This window comes from Diorhabda sublineata, chromosome 2, assembly GCF_026230105.1.
Source record: "Diorhabda sublineata isolate icDioSubl1.1 chromosome 2, icDioSubl1.1, whole genome shotgun sequence".
Lineage (NCBI taxonomy): Eukaryota > Metazoa > Arthropoda > Insecta > Coleoptera > Chrysomelidae > Diorhabda > Diorhabda sublineata.
This window is the reverse complement of record NC_079475.1, coordinates 14,089,969-14,107,676: the sequence shown is the minus strand read 5'-3', so window position 1 is coordinate 14,107,676 and position 17,708 is coordinate 14,089,969. Positions and strand designations below refer to the sequence as shown.

General features: G+C 32.7%; 1 protein-coding gene and 1 long non-coding RNA gene across 2 annotated transcripts in view; one reads left to right on the top strand and one right to left on the bottom strand.

Moving 5' to 3' along the window:
- LOC130452645 (roundabout homolog 2-like) overlaps positions 1-17,708 on the top strand; it is a 551,928-nt gene that overhangs the window by 182,589 nt on the left and 351,631 nt on the right. The gene's annotated exons all lie outside the window — the stretch shown is intronic.
- The window catches only part of LOC130452647 (uncharacterized), a 78,169-nt gene continuing 76,863 nt past the window's right edge, over positions 16,403-17,708 (bottom strand). The window contains exon 3 of the long non-coding RNA XR_008910987.1: positions 16,403-16,569. This is a non-coding gene — a long non-coding RNA (uncharacterized LOC130452647). The remainder of the gene's footprint in view (positions 16,570-17,708) is intronic.

Genomic DNA, 17,708 nt, shown 5'->3' with positions numbered 1-17,708 from the left:
TTTTTGTACCAGTCGAACTGTGTGTTAACAATGCCCGACAATCAGATTCGAGAGATACGACGATGTTTATTGGCAATATACGTAATGTGGGTAATTTCAACGAAAAGGTACCATTTTTGACTTTGAAGGTAGTCATTTTGTTGAGAAACATCAGTTCATACATAGTGATTCGAAAAATGGTTTTTTGGAAATATTGATGATAAATATTGATAATATAATGATTATTTTCTGTTGACAACAGAATATTTTTCGATTAAAGATTAAAGATTGGTTGATTGGACTGCACCAAAGACACATATTTTTAAATTTAAATCCAGCTTTGCAATAATTAATAAAGACGGTTAGTACATTATTAGAGTATATAATAGTTTACAAGATATTTTCTGATATTTGGAAGATCGTACCACCTCTCTTAGCAACTTTCGATCCATTTTACAGATACTTGCAACCGAGCAAATCATCTGGCAACTTTTTTATATCCAAAATTGTGTAATTACAAATATACCCGACAGCCAGTTTTGTGAAGATCATTTTTTCAAATAAAAAACAGTGGATATTGTTGCAACCGCGCTAACCCTGCCAGAAATTGATTTTTCTAGTTTAAATATATTAAATATAAAAAGTTTCAGCTTTATGAAAGTACTTTAGTCGAAATGCGACTAGCTCTTAGACTATTTTATTTGGAGAGAGTCACTGCTCTTTGCGTTTTGGATTATCACGTTGAATCCACGCTTTTATTAGCTTCACCTGTATGTGGGTTTGGTTGTTTGTCCGTGAGCTTGTTTGGTTGTAACTCTCTTTTGGACCGAAGATGGATTTAAACTCTTAAGATCGCGCCAGCGCTGACGCTCTTGTTGGCGTTACGTTCGACTTGGCTAGGTGTTGGAACGCGAGCGCAGGCATTTGTGATTACATATAAATCATATTCCGTAATCTGTTTAATGCGAACGAGGGCACCAACGTGGGCGCGAACTTAAAAATTTATAAATTGACTTTTAGAACAAGTGGCGTATTTAATGAGAATTTCGTCGACAGAGTACTCGAACCTTCGATATCCATGTTGGAATTTAAGCATATTAAGCACGAAAACGTCACTATCAACCTCGTTACGGGTCGATACAAGTTTCGACGAGATTTTGGTATATAAGCAGCAAAACCGTTACGCAAGGGTGATATTGAATAAAAAACTAAAAATAAAAAATATAGTTTAAAAGAACATCGAGCGCCCGACACTTTTTTCACAATAATACCAGCATTTTTTATTTATTATTGTTCTAAGCTTATTCTAAAAATTATTATCAAGTTTTTAGTTTGATGTGCTTTATTTTTGTCTATAATCATCAAGCGATGATAGACGACGTACGCGAAAGCCCTGTAACATCGAAAGAAAATTTTACGATGTACTAATTTCAGGTTATTTTGCTGGCTATTACTCTAAACCAGAGAAAAAAAAGCGAAAACTAGGAAGGAATTAATAATATAGGCGAGGAAATTGCCTTCATCCTCTTAATATTTAAACATATATTGCTTGATATTTCTTTGAGAGTGATATGGAACTGCTATAATAATAAAACTATTCATGCTACTGCTAATTCCCAATAAAAATTCTTTTTCATTTACTTCGATATTTTCAATCGCATAGACAAACACTTTTTTGGTATGAGAAGCAAATCCTTTTACCCTCGAGTGCCTGCCGTGTGAGGATGCTGTGGATATTGAACTTCTATAGGATGTAGTGCTCGGAAAAGACGTGCCTTGGTAGCTGATTACACAAAACTTGAAAGGAGTCCTGATAAATTGGAGTTCTGGGCGACTACAAGCGAACTCGGTGTTCATGAGCCACGTCTGCCTGGCGAGTAGGTCATGTAAAAACTGCTGTAAGCGGGATTATGTCTAACTGCTTTCTTCTGTATTGAGTCGAGCATCTTTAGGGTATGCTTGGGGGGCTATCTCCAAATGTGGAAGCAATATTCTAAAAATGGATAAACCTGGGTCCTGTAGACGACTAGAAGCTGCTGGTATACAGCTTTTTGGTTTTATACAGAGCTCTTAGTTTTTGCTAATCCGGCCACGTAAATATGCCAGGACAAATTTCTTCAAATCTCAACATCCAGCAAGGTAATGGTAATATTTTATGTGCAGACCGGACCAAATCCTGAACTGCAGTTGTGAAAATAGCAGCCTTGGTCTTTGCTACATTAAACAATCTGATTGCTTCCACTCCATTACAGAATATTTTTAAGATCGGGATTGATGGTCCTGATCTATCGCTGCCTGCTGATTTTGGTAGTAGCTGATATTCATTGACATCACTTAAGATCCTTTGGCGTGAGATGAGTTCTGAGATCTTCTAATTTCTCTATTTCAATATAGCTTCGATAAGGTAGATGCGCAATTTCACTGGGATATCTTATATCAATATCAAACTGTAGTGTTAAGTTTTGTCTAATTACGAAAGAGATATTCGGCTGGATCCCTCAATAGTTTCCAAATTTTAAATAATAAAATTCCGGCAACATTATTCGATTGTTAATAATTCATTGTGAAGTAATTCTCATTTTACGGTAACCAGAATTTACAGTTACAAATATAAATTAATACTCTTTAAACCTTATACATAATTTAATGGTTCGATCATTTCACTGATTAGTAGTAACCTTTCTTTTATCTAAAGATAAAAGGAAAACAAATATTTTGAGATAACTCGAACACTTGAAAGATTATTACATCTTTAATTTCGAAAATTGCTAGCATTATCTTTGATAACAAAGCGATGTTGTCAAACTTACAGTGTTACATTAATTGAATGATTTATGTGGGATTTTGAGTGAGTCATATTATTACAGTTTTGAGTTAACCATCGTTATTTAAGCAAGTGTCATTGTTGTCATTCTTTGATATGGATGGTTGGTGTAGGAAGGACTTAAATCAATTCAGTAGAGGTTGTGTAGTCTATTATTTTCTTTCGTCTCAATTCAATTTTAAATTGGGTAAAAGAAGTTAAAATAACGAAACCGGCGCTACAGACGTTGTGGATAATATCAACTAAGTATTGTATCAACTTACTCTGCAAGTTTTTTGATAATCTAGCAATTTTGCCAATTCTCTAGGAATTCACTAACCAGGTGATGATACAGAATGATAAGGTTCATACACTCATTTTGTAACCATTAAACAAAATGAGATCAAAATCTGCTAGAATGCATTGCTTATCCTACACGTTTTGAGAAAATACAAGTAAAAAAGCGCATTTTTTTACTTTTGCAATCAGTAAATATTAACAAAAATCTTAATTTAGTAAAGAAAGCATCCATGAAAAATTAAACAAGAAAAATATCTATAATTTCATTTATTTAATAAAATTATTGCTTGATTAATCTCATAATAATTGATGTTTGAAATGAGAAATGACCTAAAATCACATGAATTGAGGTCAATAGACGTCTACTGTCATTTGATGTTGATCGATGTCTATTGATAGCGATTCACGTCAATTCATGTTATTTGAGGTCATTTGGAAAATAGGATCAGTGATTTAATATTTTGATCAAATTAATCAATCTTTTCCTCATAATGCCCAAAATTTCTTTCGTTTTGGTACATCTACAACTCTATAGGAGTTAAATGCAAAAAACCTGAGCTCGCTACATACTTCCTGTGAGGAGATATCGCTGCTACTTTAAAGGTACTAATAAAAAGCTAGTACCTAAAGTAGAGTTTATACGAAGCCAGTACTGCACACAAACCAGAGTTGGCCTGGCCCCTGTTTTTAGACGAGGTCATTTATTCACAAATTTTTTCCAATATATACACGTTTGAAGTTAAAAATTAATCGTTTCGTGGCAAAGTCTGTTGAAAAAGAAATGTTTAAAGAACATTTCTACACAATTCCGGAAATAGTTGATTGATATATTAGAAAAAAAAGCGCAACGACTTTGAATAAGGAAATGTTTAAGAGATACATCAATTCCAAAGCTCTGTTCTCGCCAGCGTTGGCAGCCAATACTGGCTTGGCTTGATAAACTATTTACTTGAGACAAATACCAAGCCAGCGCCGACTGAGAGTAAGACCAGCAGCTAGCGATGGCCTGGTGTAAACTATGCTTAATTAGGATCTGTTGTAAGAAAATGTAGCTTTTACAGATAAACAAGATACTAATTCGGAACCTACGATATCAGAACACCAAAATATTCTTATTCATGAAGACATTTCGCAGTATAACTGAATCATTACTCTGGTAAAGAGTACAACTACTTAGATTCTAGATTAAACGCGTAAAAATAATTACTACTAATTTTTTTGTGAAAGTTTTGATTTAAAATTCGGGCAGCCTCAGGTTGATAGAAATGAACTAAATTTGAAGAGTTTTGTCTGTGTGGAGAAAGCTGGTATTGCTTATAGAAGGCAAATAATATAATATATACAAATAATTTGGTACCACCCTGAATGAAACTTATTACGCGACGAGGATTGTTTTACATTGACCTTTGATTATATACATAATCTTTAACTACTAGATATTCTCGTGTGCAAAAAGTATGTACAAAACATTACGTTACACCTTTTTTTTTATTTAGTAAAAAGTTACCATTACCCCTGCAAGAATGAAGTTCATTCGTCATTTTTCACAGTTCCGCGTTCTTCTCATTAGTTTAATGTTGTGTCTGTGCGATATTTTTTTTGGGCTCAGATTTTAAATTGCAGCTCCGATGATTGTATTCATTTAAAAAAAATTTTATGAAGCCTATAGCTATCTAACAACTTGGTATTGAATAGTATTTCTCAGTTAATTGAATTACTGAAACTTTTAAACGTCAAAAGTGTGATGAGTCACATTTGAGTAGAGAGGATGACTGTGCCATCAACAAAAGTTCCTGTTATTGTATACTATGGTATACAACTTTCTAGTATATCTGATGTATACAGTATGTAAAATAGCGGGCCTAGTACGCTACCCTGTGGCACCCCTGCTGCTATAGTGAAATCTTCGGACTTTTCCTCTTTAACTATTGTTTGGAAAGTTCTGTTGGTTAAGTAATATTTCAGAAATTGGTAGTAGTTTGGTGGAAAAGTTCTTTTAATTTTGTATAGCAGTCCTGATATCAAGGGAAACAGCAGAGCAGTATTCATTGTTTTCCAGGGCTTTATTTATTTTATGCGTGAGTAGGTGGACTTGTGGCACTGTCGAATGTTCATGTCGGAATCCAAATTGATGGCATTCCTGTGGAGCTAAGTCTTCACTTATTCTATGAAGGAGTAATTTTTCATGATAAAGAGAAGTGAAAGAAATTATAAATAGAATAAAGAAGTTTGTCGTCGTATGCTTATTGTATGAAACCACGGTGTCAATAAACCTACCAACACTCTTCTTACTTTCTATCTTTTAAATTTTTAAACAATCAATTCAAGTTTTCTAACACGGTAATAGCTTTAAATAATTCAGATATACATTCGCGCTTAAAGATTTTAAGTAGGCTTTATTTATACAAAAGGGACTAAAAATCGTTGAAAAGGGTTAACATTAACAATTATTGGTACTTTCCTTTTATACTCAACATCACCTAAGTTTCTAAAGCTTTCTCTACCTTTACACGCAACATAAAATATTCGTTAGGAATCCACAAGAGAAAATCTCGAGATTCGCATTTTCTTTATTTAGAACGCTTCGGTAGTTTGAATTTTTTAACAGCTTCAATTATTGATAACCATGAATAGGTCCTTGTGCTACTGAAAAAAATTGAATGAGGATCAGACACGATAACATGAATGTAATTCATATGAAAAAAGAAATCAAGATGACACTTATATCTTATAATCGAAAATTGTCATTATATAATTTCCAAAATACTTTCCATTGGTTGTTACAGTTTTGGAAGACTTTTTCTCTGCTTAACTTTTTCAAAGCTTTTCTTTGATATCTTCAACAACCTCTTTTTATATAATCGACGATGAGATCAAACCAGATTACCGATTTTTTGGACATTGTCATCTCCTCTTCACGTGTAATGGTGAACATTTTATAAAACATTTTATCTTGAAAATGCTTTAAAACTAAAAAACATGTACACGGGATATATTTCCACCGCCAAACTGTTCTTTCAATAAATTACAAGTTTCAGTTGATGTTTTTTTAAGTTCAGGGAAATAAAAATCTGTGGCTATACTGATTTAATTTACAAGAACGAGATGCAGTGCATTAACAAAGGTTTTATGGTAGTTTCTGTTAGATGCTGACTTTTAGCGCTTACACATTACTCGTATAGCCTATGAGTCTTCTTATTTAATGGTCAGGCACGTATGTTATATATAGTGTGTTCAGGAAAAGTGGGTTTAGAACTAGTGGCAAAATTAGTGGGTAATAATTTTGTAGGTCCATATTTTTTCAATAATTGTATGGTTATAAATACTTCATATTTTTCAGTTGAATTTATTCATATAACCGATCACAAATTGAAGTTGATTCATTATTTAACTGTATTTACATAGAACTGGCAATTCTGGAAGGGTACGCTGAAAGGTAATTTTCCTGCAGCAAAGGTTGACTGTAGTATTAATAAGTCTATGAAGGTTCTATAATCCTTTTGAGGATTACCTGTCCATCCTTTATTGATTGTAATATTCTTCTATCTTTTATGATGCTTCATGTCACTCATACTTGCTCTAAAGTCTGCTAAAATTTACCGTTGTTCATCGTAAAAAGTGACCAGTATACTTTTCGAAGTTATTCAAATGCAAATATTCTGCATTAATACAGAAAATTTTCTCAAAAGTGCACTGGTCTGGTTTGTAGGTTAAACAAAGTCTCTTTTTCTGAGCAAAGGAAAATAATGATTTTCGAAAAAGTTCTTGTCGACAACATCCACAAAATATATCAAATACTAATGCGACCGTGATCATTGACATCGTTACGTGTGCTGCTTTATGAATAAATTTCCTCACTGATTTTTTTTAGTTGATACTTTGACTTTTGCCAAAAATACTAACAAATTGCAAATATTAATATTCTTCTTTATCATTAACGTCTTCCTTATCATCAAATGTTCAGCCTACAGAGAATTTTTGGGATAGATAACTATTACAATAGGAAACTTTTGTTAATATTTTCTGATATCTTTTAAAAGATATTCTGGGCAACCGGTTTTGTGTTAACTTTTCAGCAGTTTTTGTAACGTCGAAAATTTCAAGACCTTCGGAACATTAAATGTTCCCCAGACAACATTCAAGGATGGATACTAAGCAATACATTTCACCACTCCCTGTCATTTCGTTCTTGGTCTTCCCTAGTTCTGTAGGAGATTCCAGGAGGACTCCGATGGGTATACACACTTGTCGTAGTCCTTCACCTTCTCTAGAACTGTCTCTCTACTTGCTTATGAAATATGGATCGGGGGGAGTCCTCTTATAGGTTGACTTCAGTCCTGGATCTTTGATTTTCCTACTTTTGAGTTTTTATAGGTGTATTCTTTGTGATAAAAAAAATTCCTCCAACCTAACTCAACCTATCGATCCTATAGTATTTCCTGTAGTCTTCTCTGGTGTACTTCGTAAGCTCTCACTATTCCTGCTTCGGATGTAAATGTGGCAGGTGGAAATAAAAAATTGTAAAATCAAATTATATTTAACAAAAATATCTGTCATTGAAAAGGAACTGGTATGAAATTAATTTTTCTCTTAAATATATATTCCTACTGAATTTGAAGATTCGATCTCCAATCTTTCAAATTTCTTCTTCTTAGTAAAAACAAGCTTCCTCTGAAGTTTTGTCAACCAAAAGCATTAATGTATACCTTCAGGAACTTGATGTACGTATTCAATTACTGAAATTAGTTTTCCATTCCATTCATTATTTCGACCTCTATGTTTTGAATGCAATCTTTAGTAGCTAATCGTTCTTTCCAGAATTTCTAAAGAACATCATCAAAATAACAAATTACTTAATAGTTGAAGAAATTGTATCAAAATTTAGTATATGGTAGGAAGGAAGTATACAGTCTTACCAAAAAGGAAGCAATGACTCCATGTTTAGGTTCAGAGCCCTGCTGTGGCCTCATGAAATGCAACATCAATAAAAAACTGATCGTATGACTGAACAAATATCTAGAGATTTATAACCATATCAGCTAAGAAGTCTAAAGAACTTCTCGCGTGACTAGAAACGATATCAAACTGGGAGTGGGTTTTCTGACAGGTCAATGCCCTGTCATATAACACCTTAATATGATAGGTATAGATGAGAACGGTAGCTACAGATTCTGCTAGTCTACGTATTTTAGAATCAGAAAAATGAGATGTAGAGTTTTCTACAAAATATCTTCTAAGTAAAGATGCTAAAAAGCCATCACCAAAATTTTATTACAATTTACAATCTAGTCTATAGTATATTTCGATCAATATGTTCCTAGTCTCATGGACTCATCACATTTTCATATTTTTTACATTTGTATCATGAGCTCCTTTCACCCTACCTCAAATTTTTTTAATCAATAGAATGACAGAATTTCCTGTATTCATTGAGAATATTTTTTATGAATTCAAAGAATTACTATGAAGCAATTCAGTAAACATCGATTGACAAGTATTTTTGGGATACGCACGACAAATTTTTATCTAATATTTGAGAAAGGAAATCACCAATAAGAAGCCCATATAGAAGAACAATTTATCTTTCAAAAATAATGAGAACAATGTTCAGATTAAATTAGTTCAACTTTGAATTGCTTCCTCGTCAACCATATTCCATAAATCTGGATACCAGCCGTTATTGACCCTAAGATAGATTCAAGACAAGTAATAACAATCATATATAGAAGTCATCGCTGCAGCTGAAACATTTTTGAGCACAATGGAATATTGTTCTATAGAAATGATATAAAAATGTTGGAAGAGTGTTAAATTGATCATTAACATTTCAATTATCTCATCGGAATAGAATGAAAATTATCAAAAAAATGTTGCAAATGAATGGTACTACGTTTTATAATTGTATAATTTATCTTCAAACTACAAAAAATATTGTTGCAACTGAACATTCCTTGATGCCAATCATTCAATCTTATATTTCTCGATGAATAGTTATAAGGAAACTGCTCTCGGTTCATATAACAAAGATGAATGTTGTGGATTTTAGAATATTGGGTATATTCGTGCGTTTACCAATATATAATCGTAAAGCCGCTATCCTACATCAAAGAGAGTAATTAATTACAGTAACATATTAGATGAATAGCGCCGGTTAACGAAGATTTACAGACTAACCGGTTGAACGATGAGGCAGGAACGAAATTGAAATTGTTCAGTGCACGCTCTGGAGATTATTCCATTTTGGTTTTAACGCGAGGTTGTCGAATACTTGGCCCAAGGAAGCAGATAAACATAAATCAAACAACAAACAATTCTAGGCCTCATGGTTTTAGCTACGAGATAATCCTGCTAAAACCCATCGGTCATAGCATTATTCCGTGTAAATAGTATTTAGTGGTAATGAATCAATATTGAGGCATCTCCTGTTTGACTGAGTCGGTCTGAAATAGATCATATGTCAGGAAATAATTTTGATTTAATACATATTAATGTGGAATTTGGTGAAAATTATTCTATGCGTAAATTAATGAGATAAACTAGAACCGAATCTACTAATAAGAAAATATTCAATAGGATCTATTGTTCTTGTATACTTTCCATATTATTGATAATAAACTATACTTTTTTTTAAAGTTTTTCCGTCTCTCGTAATTAAATATGCTTTTGGGACCTGTCATATTGACATGCGTTTTAATAGTATGTCTCTTTTCAGACTGTCGAAAGCTTGTTTAAAGTCTATAAAATATATGTGGATATTCATATTTTTGATTTTCGGGGTCTAAATCTATATTGATATTCTTCAAGATGAGTTTTCGTATTTAGTAGGGTGCCAGATCTGTAATTTGAGCACATTTTTGGATTTCCTTTTTCGAATATATGCTATATTGCTCCAAAATTCCAACCGTCTAGCGTTTGTTTGTTTCTGATTCAATCCGCTCCTCCTGCTTTGTTCAGTTTCCGTTTTTAACACGTTCAGCACCATCCAAAAATAATAAATTTTTCTCTGTACTAAGTTTTCTTATGTCTTTATACTCCATATGGAGTGTGGATCCTAGGAAAAATAAATTTAAAATCCAATTGAAATAAAAACTGTAAAATTTTCTATGTTTATTTTGTGTTGAAACATTTAGAAATAAGAGACTCCGACAAAACACATGTTTTACCTTGGCGAGAAGGTTTGGAATAAAATACGTCGTGTGGTCTGTTTTAGGCTGTGGGGAAACTTCAGTTGCGGACCTACGCAACTGGGGCTCAACCTGTTAATGGTATCATCTTCATCATCATCATCATCATCGTCATCATCATCATCATCATCATCATCATCTACATGGTTGTTCTTCTCCGCTAAATACGTTTACAAGAACCCTTTCTGTATTCAAATCATTTTCTCCTAATACATTTTTAATATTGTTTCCACGCCCCGCTATCTGCCAGAACTATAGCTGTTTTCCTATTATAATATTCAATGTATTGGTAATCGTATTATTTCTATTGTCTCTTCTTCTTTCTTGCTTTTGTGCAATTTCTCGCCTTCAGTTCTATATTTTTTATATCTTTTTTTGTCACTAGCTACTTATAGTTTATAAATATACTTAATTTCATTCTCTTGAACAAAACATTATTTTGCTTTCTAGTGTTGATGAAATAATTAATCCAAACTCAATTAAAATCTAAACTGCCTCAAGTTAGAGTCGCTATAACGATGTTTCTACTAGTAAAAAATTGAGACATCCAGTAATAGAATGCAAAGACGTCTTTATATACAATCACCCGAGGGAATTACTCAGTTTCAACAAAATAACGGTTGGAGAACTACGGGGGATAATTTTAAGACACGGGTTTGCATTTCCGGTGTGTTACTTTGTTGGACCGTCGGGATTTTGAATTTTATGTTGAGGAAAATCAGTTTATTTAAATAATGTAGAAAATATGACGGGAAGAAAGTAATGCATTTATTTATTATAGAATACTATTAGATAATAAATAATGGTACACCGAGGGAACTGAGCGAATTTGCATAATACGGATTTAACAAGAACACGGAACATTGTAGGTAAAATGTAACATCTCAAAAACAGGGTTATTATACTACTAAGATTTTACAGAGTTCTTATCCCTAAGTGGCGAACACTAAAGTTTTGTTTATAACACCGTTTTTTTCCTCTGATTGATATCCTCCACTCTTGCCCCGCTCTATGTTTGAGCAAATTAGCCACGTCAATATCTTCGTTCATATTCTGCTGCAATATTTTCAATTATTTCCAATTCTATTCACTCACAAACAATATAAGTTGCTCGCATCTTTACTTCCTTTGACCTCACCAATTCCTCTGCTTTTTTTACCTTCTTGAACCAAAGATATTCCTACAATCAACATCTTATACACCCTCTTAAAAAGTAAAGTAAAAGTATTATAAAACTCCTTCATAAAAAATCCTTCAACCTTTACATTGATTTCTCTTAAACTGACTTCGTTGTTGGATGCGCAGCCTCTGTAAACTACAAAATGTGATTATCATTTTTGAAAACATTCTCCATTGAGATCAATACATTGAGGCGTCTCCACAACTTGTGAGTTGGATGCATCAACCTCTTCATTAGGTGTCAAACAAGGACTGTAGGGCATCAATTCAATGTTTTGACTGTTCAAAAACATTTTCATTTGAATTTTTGTGGTGCAGAGTGATTGGTTTCACTTATTTTTTGGCAAACAACTGTTGATGTACCACTAAAAGTCGATTAAATCAACGGCACACTGTACACACTCCTTGTAGAAAATCGTAGAAAAAGATCACAAGAAAATGTTTGTCATTTGATTCCATTTTTTTACAAAGATGAATGTTTCAAGTATTTGTAAGCAATTTAAATCGCATTCATATAACACACGTACAGAGTACGTTCACCATTAAAAATGTCAAAATTTATAATGACAATGTCAGATTTTGCATATTCACATCAGCGTTGCCACATCTTTAAACTCGCCCTCGTATTCACCCAAAAACTGCACGGTACTAAAAATCCAATTAAAAAATTCTAATTGTGGATTCTATTGATTAAATTACAGTGAAAATTTGGAGCCTATGATGTGAAATTTGATTCAAAACTCATTATTCACGTCTCAAAGCAAAACGTGCTAAAAATAGTCTTAGAAAAAAAACTTTCCTGCGGCATCGTCTTATTATTCTCATTCCTTGCTTTTGTTGCGTTCCTATATCAATGTGTCGTAAAAAATTGCGGTAGATTCGTAGAATTATCAAGGTTAAACAGGTGCCTTCAACATTAATATATTAGTTGATTGATCTATACATGTATTCAGTCACACAATTTCCATATGATTTCGATAAATTTATCTGATTAAATCAATAATATTTCAGTATCTCTTTCTGTACGTTTCCTTAGTTATGACGGTATTAACCTCTTTGGAAAGTCTCTATTCCATATTTTCTTAACTTTAGCCTGGTATTACGATATGTGAAGTGGTTGGCCTGTGGCTTGTTTGATTTGATCAGATCATCCCATAAGATATAATATTTTCCAAAATGAGCAAAAAAGCGTTTTAATTTAAGAACTACCGTGCGCTCGCCTCACATGCGCTCGATGCGTGCATTCCAAATGAAATATTTGGCTTTTATGGCGATACAAATCTTTGAGTTAAATTTCAAATTAAATTTATCAAATTCATTAATAATAGTCAGTCAGTTCTCAACTGTCTCAAACCTTCTAATATAGTTATTAAAATTTCTTCATGCTTTTCTTTATTGTTAAAATTCATGCTGCGTATGCAGGTGTCCATGTCAAACTGACAAATAATATTCAGGATTTTATTACCCTTTCCGTGTACAAAGTAGACTGTTACGAATTCGCGTCAAGTGATTATTAATCGGTATGAACTAGATGTAAAACTTGACATCAAGGTTGGCACCAATCTATGTAAATTAAAAGGGAAATAATAAAAAAGTGCATAAAATTATACTGATCGTGTGTCTAGATCTTTTACATCTTGTAATATTTAAAATAGGTGTGGGCTTAATAACTGCGAGACCACCCAAAACTCGAATGTGTTTCAGATGTGTGTTCAGTGTGAATTTTTTACTTTTTCGTTTACTAGAACGAGATCTGTGTTCGGCAAATTGTTGATGGGTTTTAAATTACCTGGTGTGGCTAGTTGTCTGTTGCCCTGTAATTTTTTTACGTGGCGTATAAATGTTAAATAATATACATTAGCAAACTGTTAAAACAAAACAAACTAAACTTAAGAATACTTTCACCTAAATATTTATTCTCTTTAACAAATATTTCAAAAGGGTGGTTTGATAGTTAGTTTTGATATAATAATTAATGTTCAACATATTGTAAAACATTTACGCATTTATATCTTTTGATCTAGGATAATTTAATTTTATCGATATTATCGGCAGTTTATTAGCACCTTTTAAAATTTAGAATCGGTAAAAGTGAACACGAAAGTTTGCGTTATGATGTTTCTATTATGACTGTTGAAAAAATTGGATAAGAATCTGTCAAATTACATTTTGACAAAGATTGGAATGAGTTTAAACGTCCATAATATTTTCTATTAGAAAATAAATTATTCATTAAAAAAGATCTATCACTGTTCGACAAAAAAACATGTAAGGTTTAAATTTTATATTTATAGAACCATATTTTTTGATAAAATAATTAATATTTATTAAAAAAATAATTCCACGTTTTTTATATCGTTTAAATTGTCAATATTTATAAGTTTACATCTAATAAATATGCCTCACATCTAGTGAAAACGAAAACTTGAAAAAAATCCCTTTTAATGTTAATTAGCTCTACTTTTTCCTTTTATGAGGGGGTGCAATTTCTCTTTTTAAAAACCAACAGTAATCACCCATCATGGCCGAATCCCAACGTCTTTGATATCTAATTTCCATTGTTCTAATATCTTGGTGAAATTTTTCACCCTGCTCATCACTAACAGCTCTCAAATTTTCGGGAAAAACTGTCAGATGGGAATGAAGGAAATGAATTTTCTATGACATGCGAGCATCAAAGGATTTATAGGCGTCTAGAAGTTCATTAACTAACTGTTGGTAATTTGAATCCATATTGTTGCCCAAAAATCCCCTCACTACACTAACAAATGCCTTCCATGCTCTAAGTTCCTGTCTGGTGAGTTTTTTTCGTAAAATGGACATCGTCCAGAAATTTTCTTATTTGTGGCCCAATAAAAATACCTTCCTCTAATTTGACATCACTCAACGTGAGAAAGACTTCTCTAAGGTATTTGAATCCATCACCCTCTTTATCCATAACCTTTACAAAGTTCTTTATCAATCCAAGTTTAAGGGGGGCAAAAGGACATTTTTGGGATCTACAAGAGGTATGAACTTTTACAATTTACAATTTTTTTACATGGTGTTGATCTACTTCCCGACTGTCCAATAAACAAAGAAAACAGCAATGTTTCGTTAACCCCTCCCTGAAGTACCATTAAAAATCTAATCACCTTCAGATCCCCACATATCTGCTACTTATACTTGTTGTGGTTAATTTTGTTTAAAAGCAAGGGAATATTTTCTCAAGTTTCTTTCATTTTCACAGAATGAGCAACTGATATAGACGGTTTTGAATTTCCATTTTGTAATAACACTGCTTTCAAACTGTATTTAGACTCTCACTGGATTAAGCTCAATATCAAGTTCCTTCATTAGACCATCAATATCCGTATATGTACACAACGAATTTTCCATACTGTACAATGCAGAAATGTAGCATTTCTTTTTCTAAATGTTGTGATTTATGTCTCTTTGACTAACAAGTTCCATTCTTTAAGACGGGATGCAAGAAGTTCAGACTGTTGCTTTGATAACCCCAAATCACGTGCTTTGAACAATAAAATGTGACTCACCGGAACTATTAACTGATACTTGGAGAAAAAATAGGGTCGGTGCATTGTTCTTCGGAGCGTCCTGATGATCCGTTGTCTCCGGTATCTTCTAAAATTATATTTTGCGGATCTAAAAGCAAAATCGGTACTGGTAAATCTTCGTTATGGGGAACAGGTCGTATAGCAAACGGCAAATTTGGATACTCGATCTTGTGCTTTCCTTTCTTAGAATAACCTTCAGTCTTTGTTAGACAAAATAGCAGTCGTCAAAATGGTTAGTAGGTTCCCGCCGTACCATTAGAATTGCAAAAGGCATGCTTTTTTCTTTCCATTCATCCACTGCACCAATGACACGCTACAACTAACACAGCACGCGTGGGGGGGCACTGCTTGTCTTGGTCTCTAAAATATTTGAAATAGACTTTTTTCACTTTTTCAGAAAATGGCCTGGCTTGCGTTTCACCATAAATTCTATACAAATATAGTAAAATTTTGAAACAGGAGAGACCTAAAATCAAGAACATTTAGAAACATAAAATGACTATCAGTGTATTAACCATCCTGCTAAAACTAGAGGTCATTAGAATTGCTCTCAACTGATAAATCTGATTCCTGAACAAAAGTAGGTAACTTTGATCAAATTGCATCATACAAAGAATGATTTAGTTGTGTCTACAAGGGTTGTTTGGAATATATTTGAGAATTCATTAAGACATTCTCACAGAAATTTCAGTGATTTCAGATGTTTAGTTTCTGTTTGACAATTTTGTGAGTCGGTTTGAGAATTTTCCTAAAAATGGAAAATATCGAATATAGACCCCCCATTAGATATTTGGTATTAAAAGGTCAAAAGCATAACCAAATGAAACAGGAGGTTAATTGTCCTTCAAAGCTCTGATTGTTTATTATTATTTTTTAATTAAAAAATTCAAAGTTTACTAGTAACTTACAACTTTATACATAAAAAAACCCAATAAAAAGTCAATATCGTCAGTAATAAAAATAAACTATGACCTTATATCTCTACATTTGTACACACTGTATACAGTGTTTTGAAGCGAAAAATAACGATTGTAAATATTAAACAGTTCAATAGAAATTATTTCAATGATTTATTTGAAGTACTAAAATAAATTACGGGCTTGATGTGAATTTTTCAGTAGCGAAAAACTTGAAACCAACATCAAAATCACATTAAAGAGTCACTAAAAATTAGTTGAAACGCAAAGCGTTATATTATGTTTTAATTCATCTCTAAAACCTTAATTAATTAAGAGAATTTGGAGCGTGCAAGAAGACTAAAGAGAAGTCAATAGGATGTATAATTAATTTTACTTTATTCTGACAGATTCTCTAACAAAAAGGTCTCTTTTCGGACGTATATTAAATTCACTCAGATTACTATTAACTTAAGACATGAAGAATTGAATAAAACAACAAGATTTTATTTGAACCATTTATTCATTCCAAAAGTGGAGTTAAAAATAATAGTTTCTTACAAATTTAGTCAGATAAATGACGTTGTTTTATCCAAACGAAACAATATTGATAATTGCTTCTTTTTCCTTGCAGGTGAGTTGAAAAAATTCCATTTCCAAACTGGTAAGTTCTAAAAAAGTCTTTAGTGTTATGTTTTCATCACAGAATTAAATACTTCTAAAGTATTCACTTGAATACATGTACCGTAATGAATTAAACTAATTTTTATTTGTACGAATAATTAAATTTTATTTTCACATTATTTTCTTCACTTCTTATAGTCTAGTCCTCACTTTTCTTAATTGTTTTTTGTAAGTGGATTCGCATTCTAGCGACATAATTTTGATTTAAATTTTTTTTACTTACAAACTTGAGAATTTTATCCATGGCAAACGTCAAAATATGTGAAGATGCGTTGTTCTGATGAGAAAGCAATTCCTTATGCTTCAAATGCGGTAGTTTCCATCGTCATCACTTTCCCTGGCCGATGAAATTGTCTTGCCTTCTTAGGAGCAGATTCGCCTACTATTGTTAACTATTTTTTCGTTTCAGTAGTTTAATTGTGAATCCAGAATTCATCATCAGTTATAAACTACCCATACAGGAAACCCCAGAGTTGATAAAGGGGCCAAGCCCGGGCCAGTCCTAGGAAGCCTAGCTTTGGCGTACCTTGATTTTCCCATGCACGGGCCAGGCTACTTAACTCAGCTTCGGCCATACCCATACCATACCCATAATAACCCAAGCTCGGGCCAAGGATGGGATACACAGATGGCGTGCATTGAATAGAGAAAAAAAATTGTGATCGGCCATAGCTTGAACAATTTAAGTGTGAACATCAGCTTTGTGAGTGAGGTTAACGATAGTGGTACAGACTTGTGCAATCTTCAAGCGTTTAATAATTATAATTTGGATAATGATGATAATAATATTAATGATTATATAAATTCTAGTGTTAGCGATTTTGACAGCAGGAGTAATAATAATTTCGAAAGTAATAGCAGTAATCATATTGAATAAGAAATAAATAAAAAAATAAAATAAAGATAAAGAAGAAAAAGTTTTGTAATTAACAAGTCTTGATATTTAACCTTGGCATTTAAGCATGGCCCAGTCTTGGCGACCAAGCTTGACCTACAGTTCTACATAGTTGGGCCAAGCCCGGGCCAAGCTTGGGTCCTTGGAACTTTCCTTTATGGATAATATTGCTTAATGGCAAGTGAAACTGTGAAATTTTCATTGATAATTTCCTCTCAAAATCAAATATTT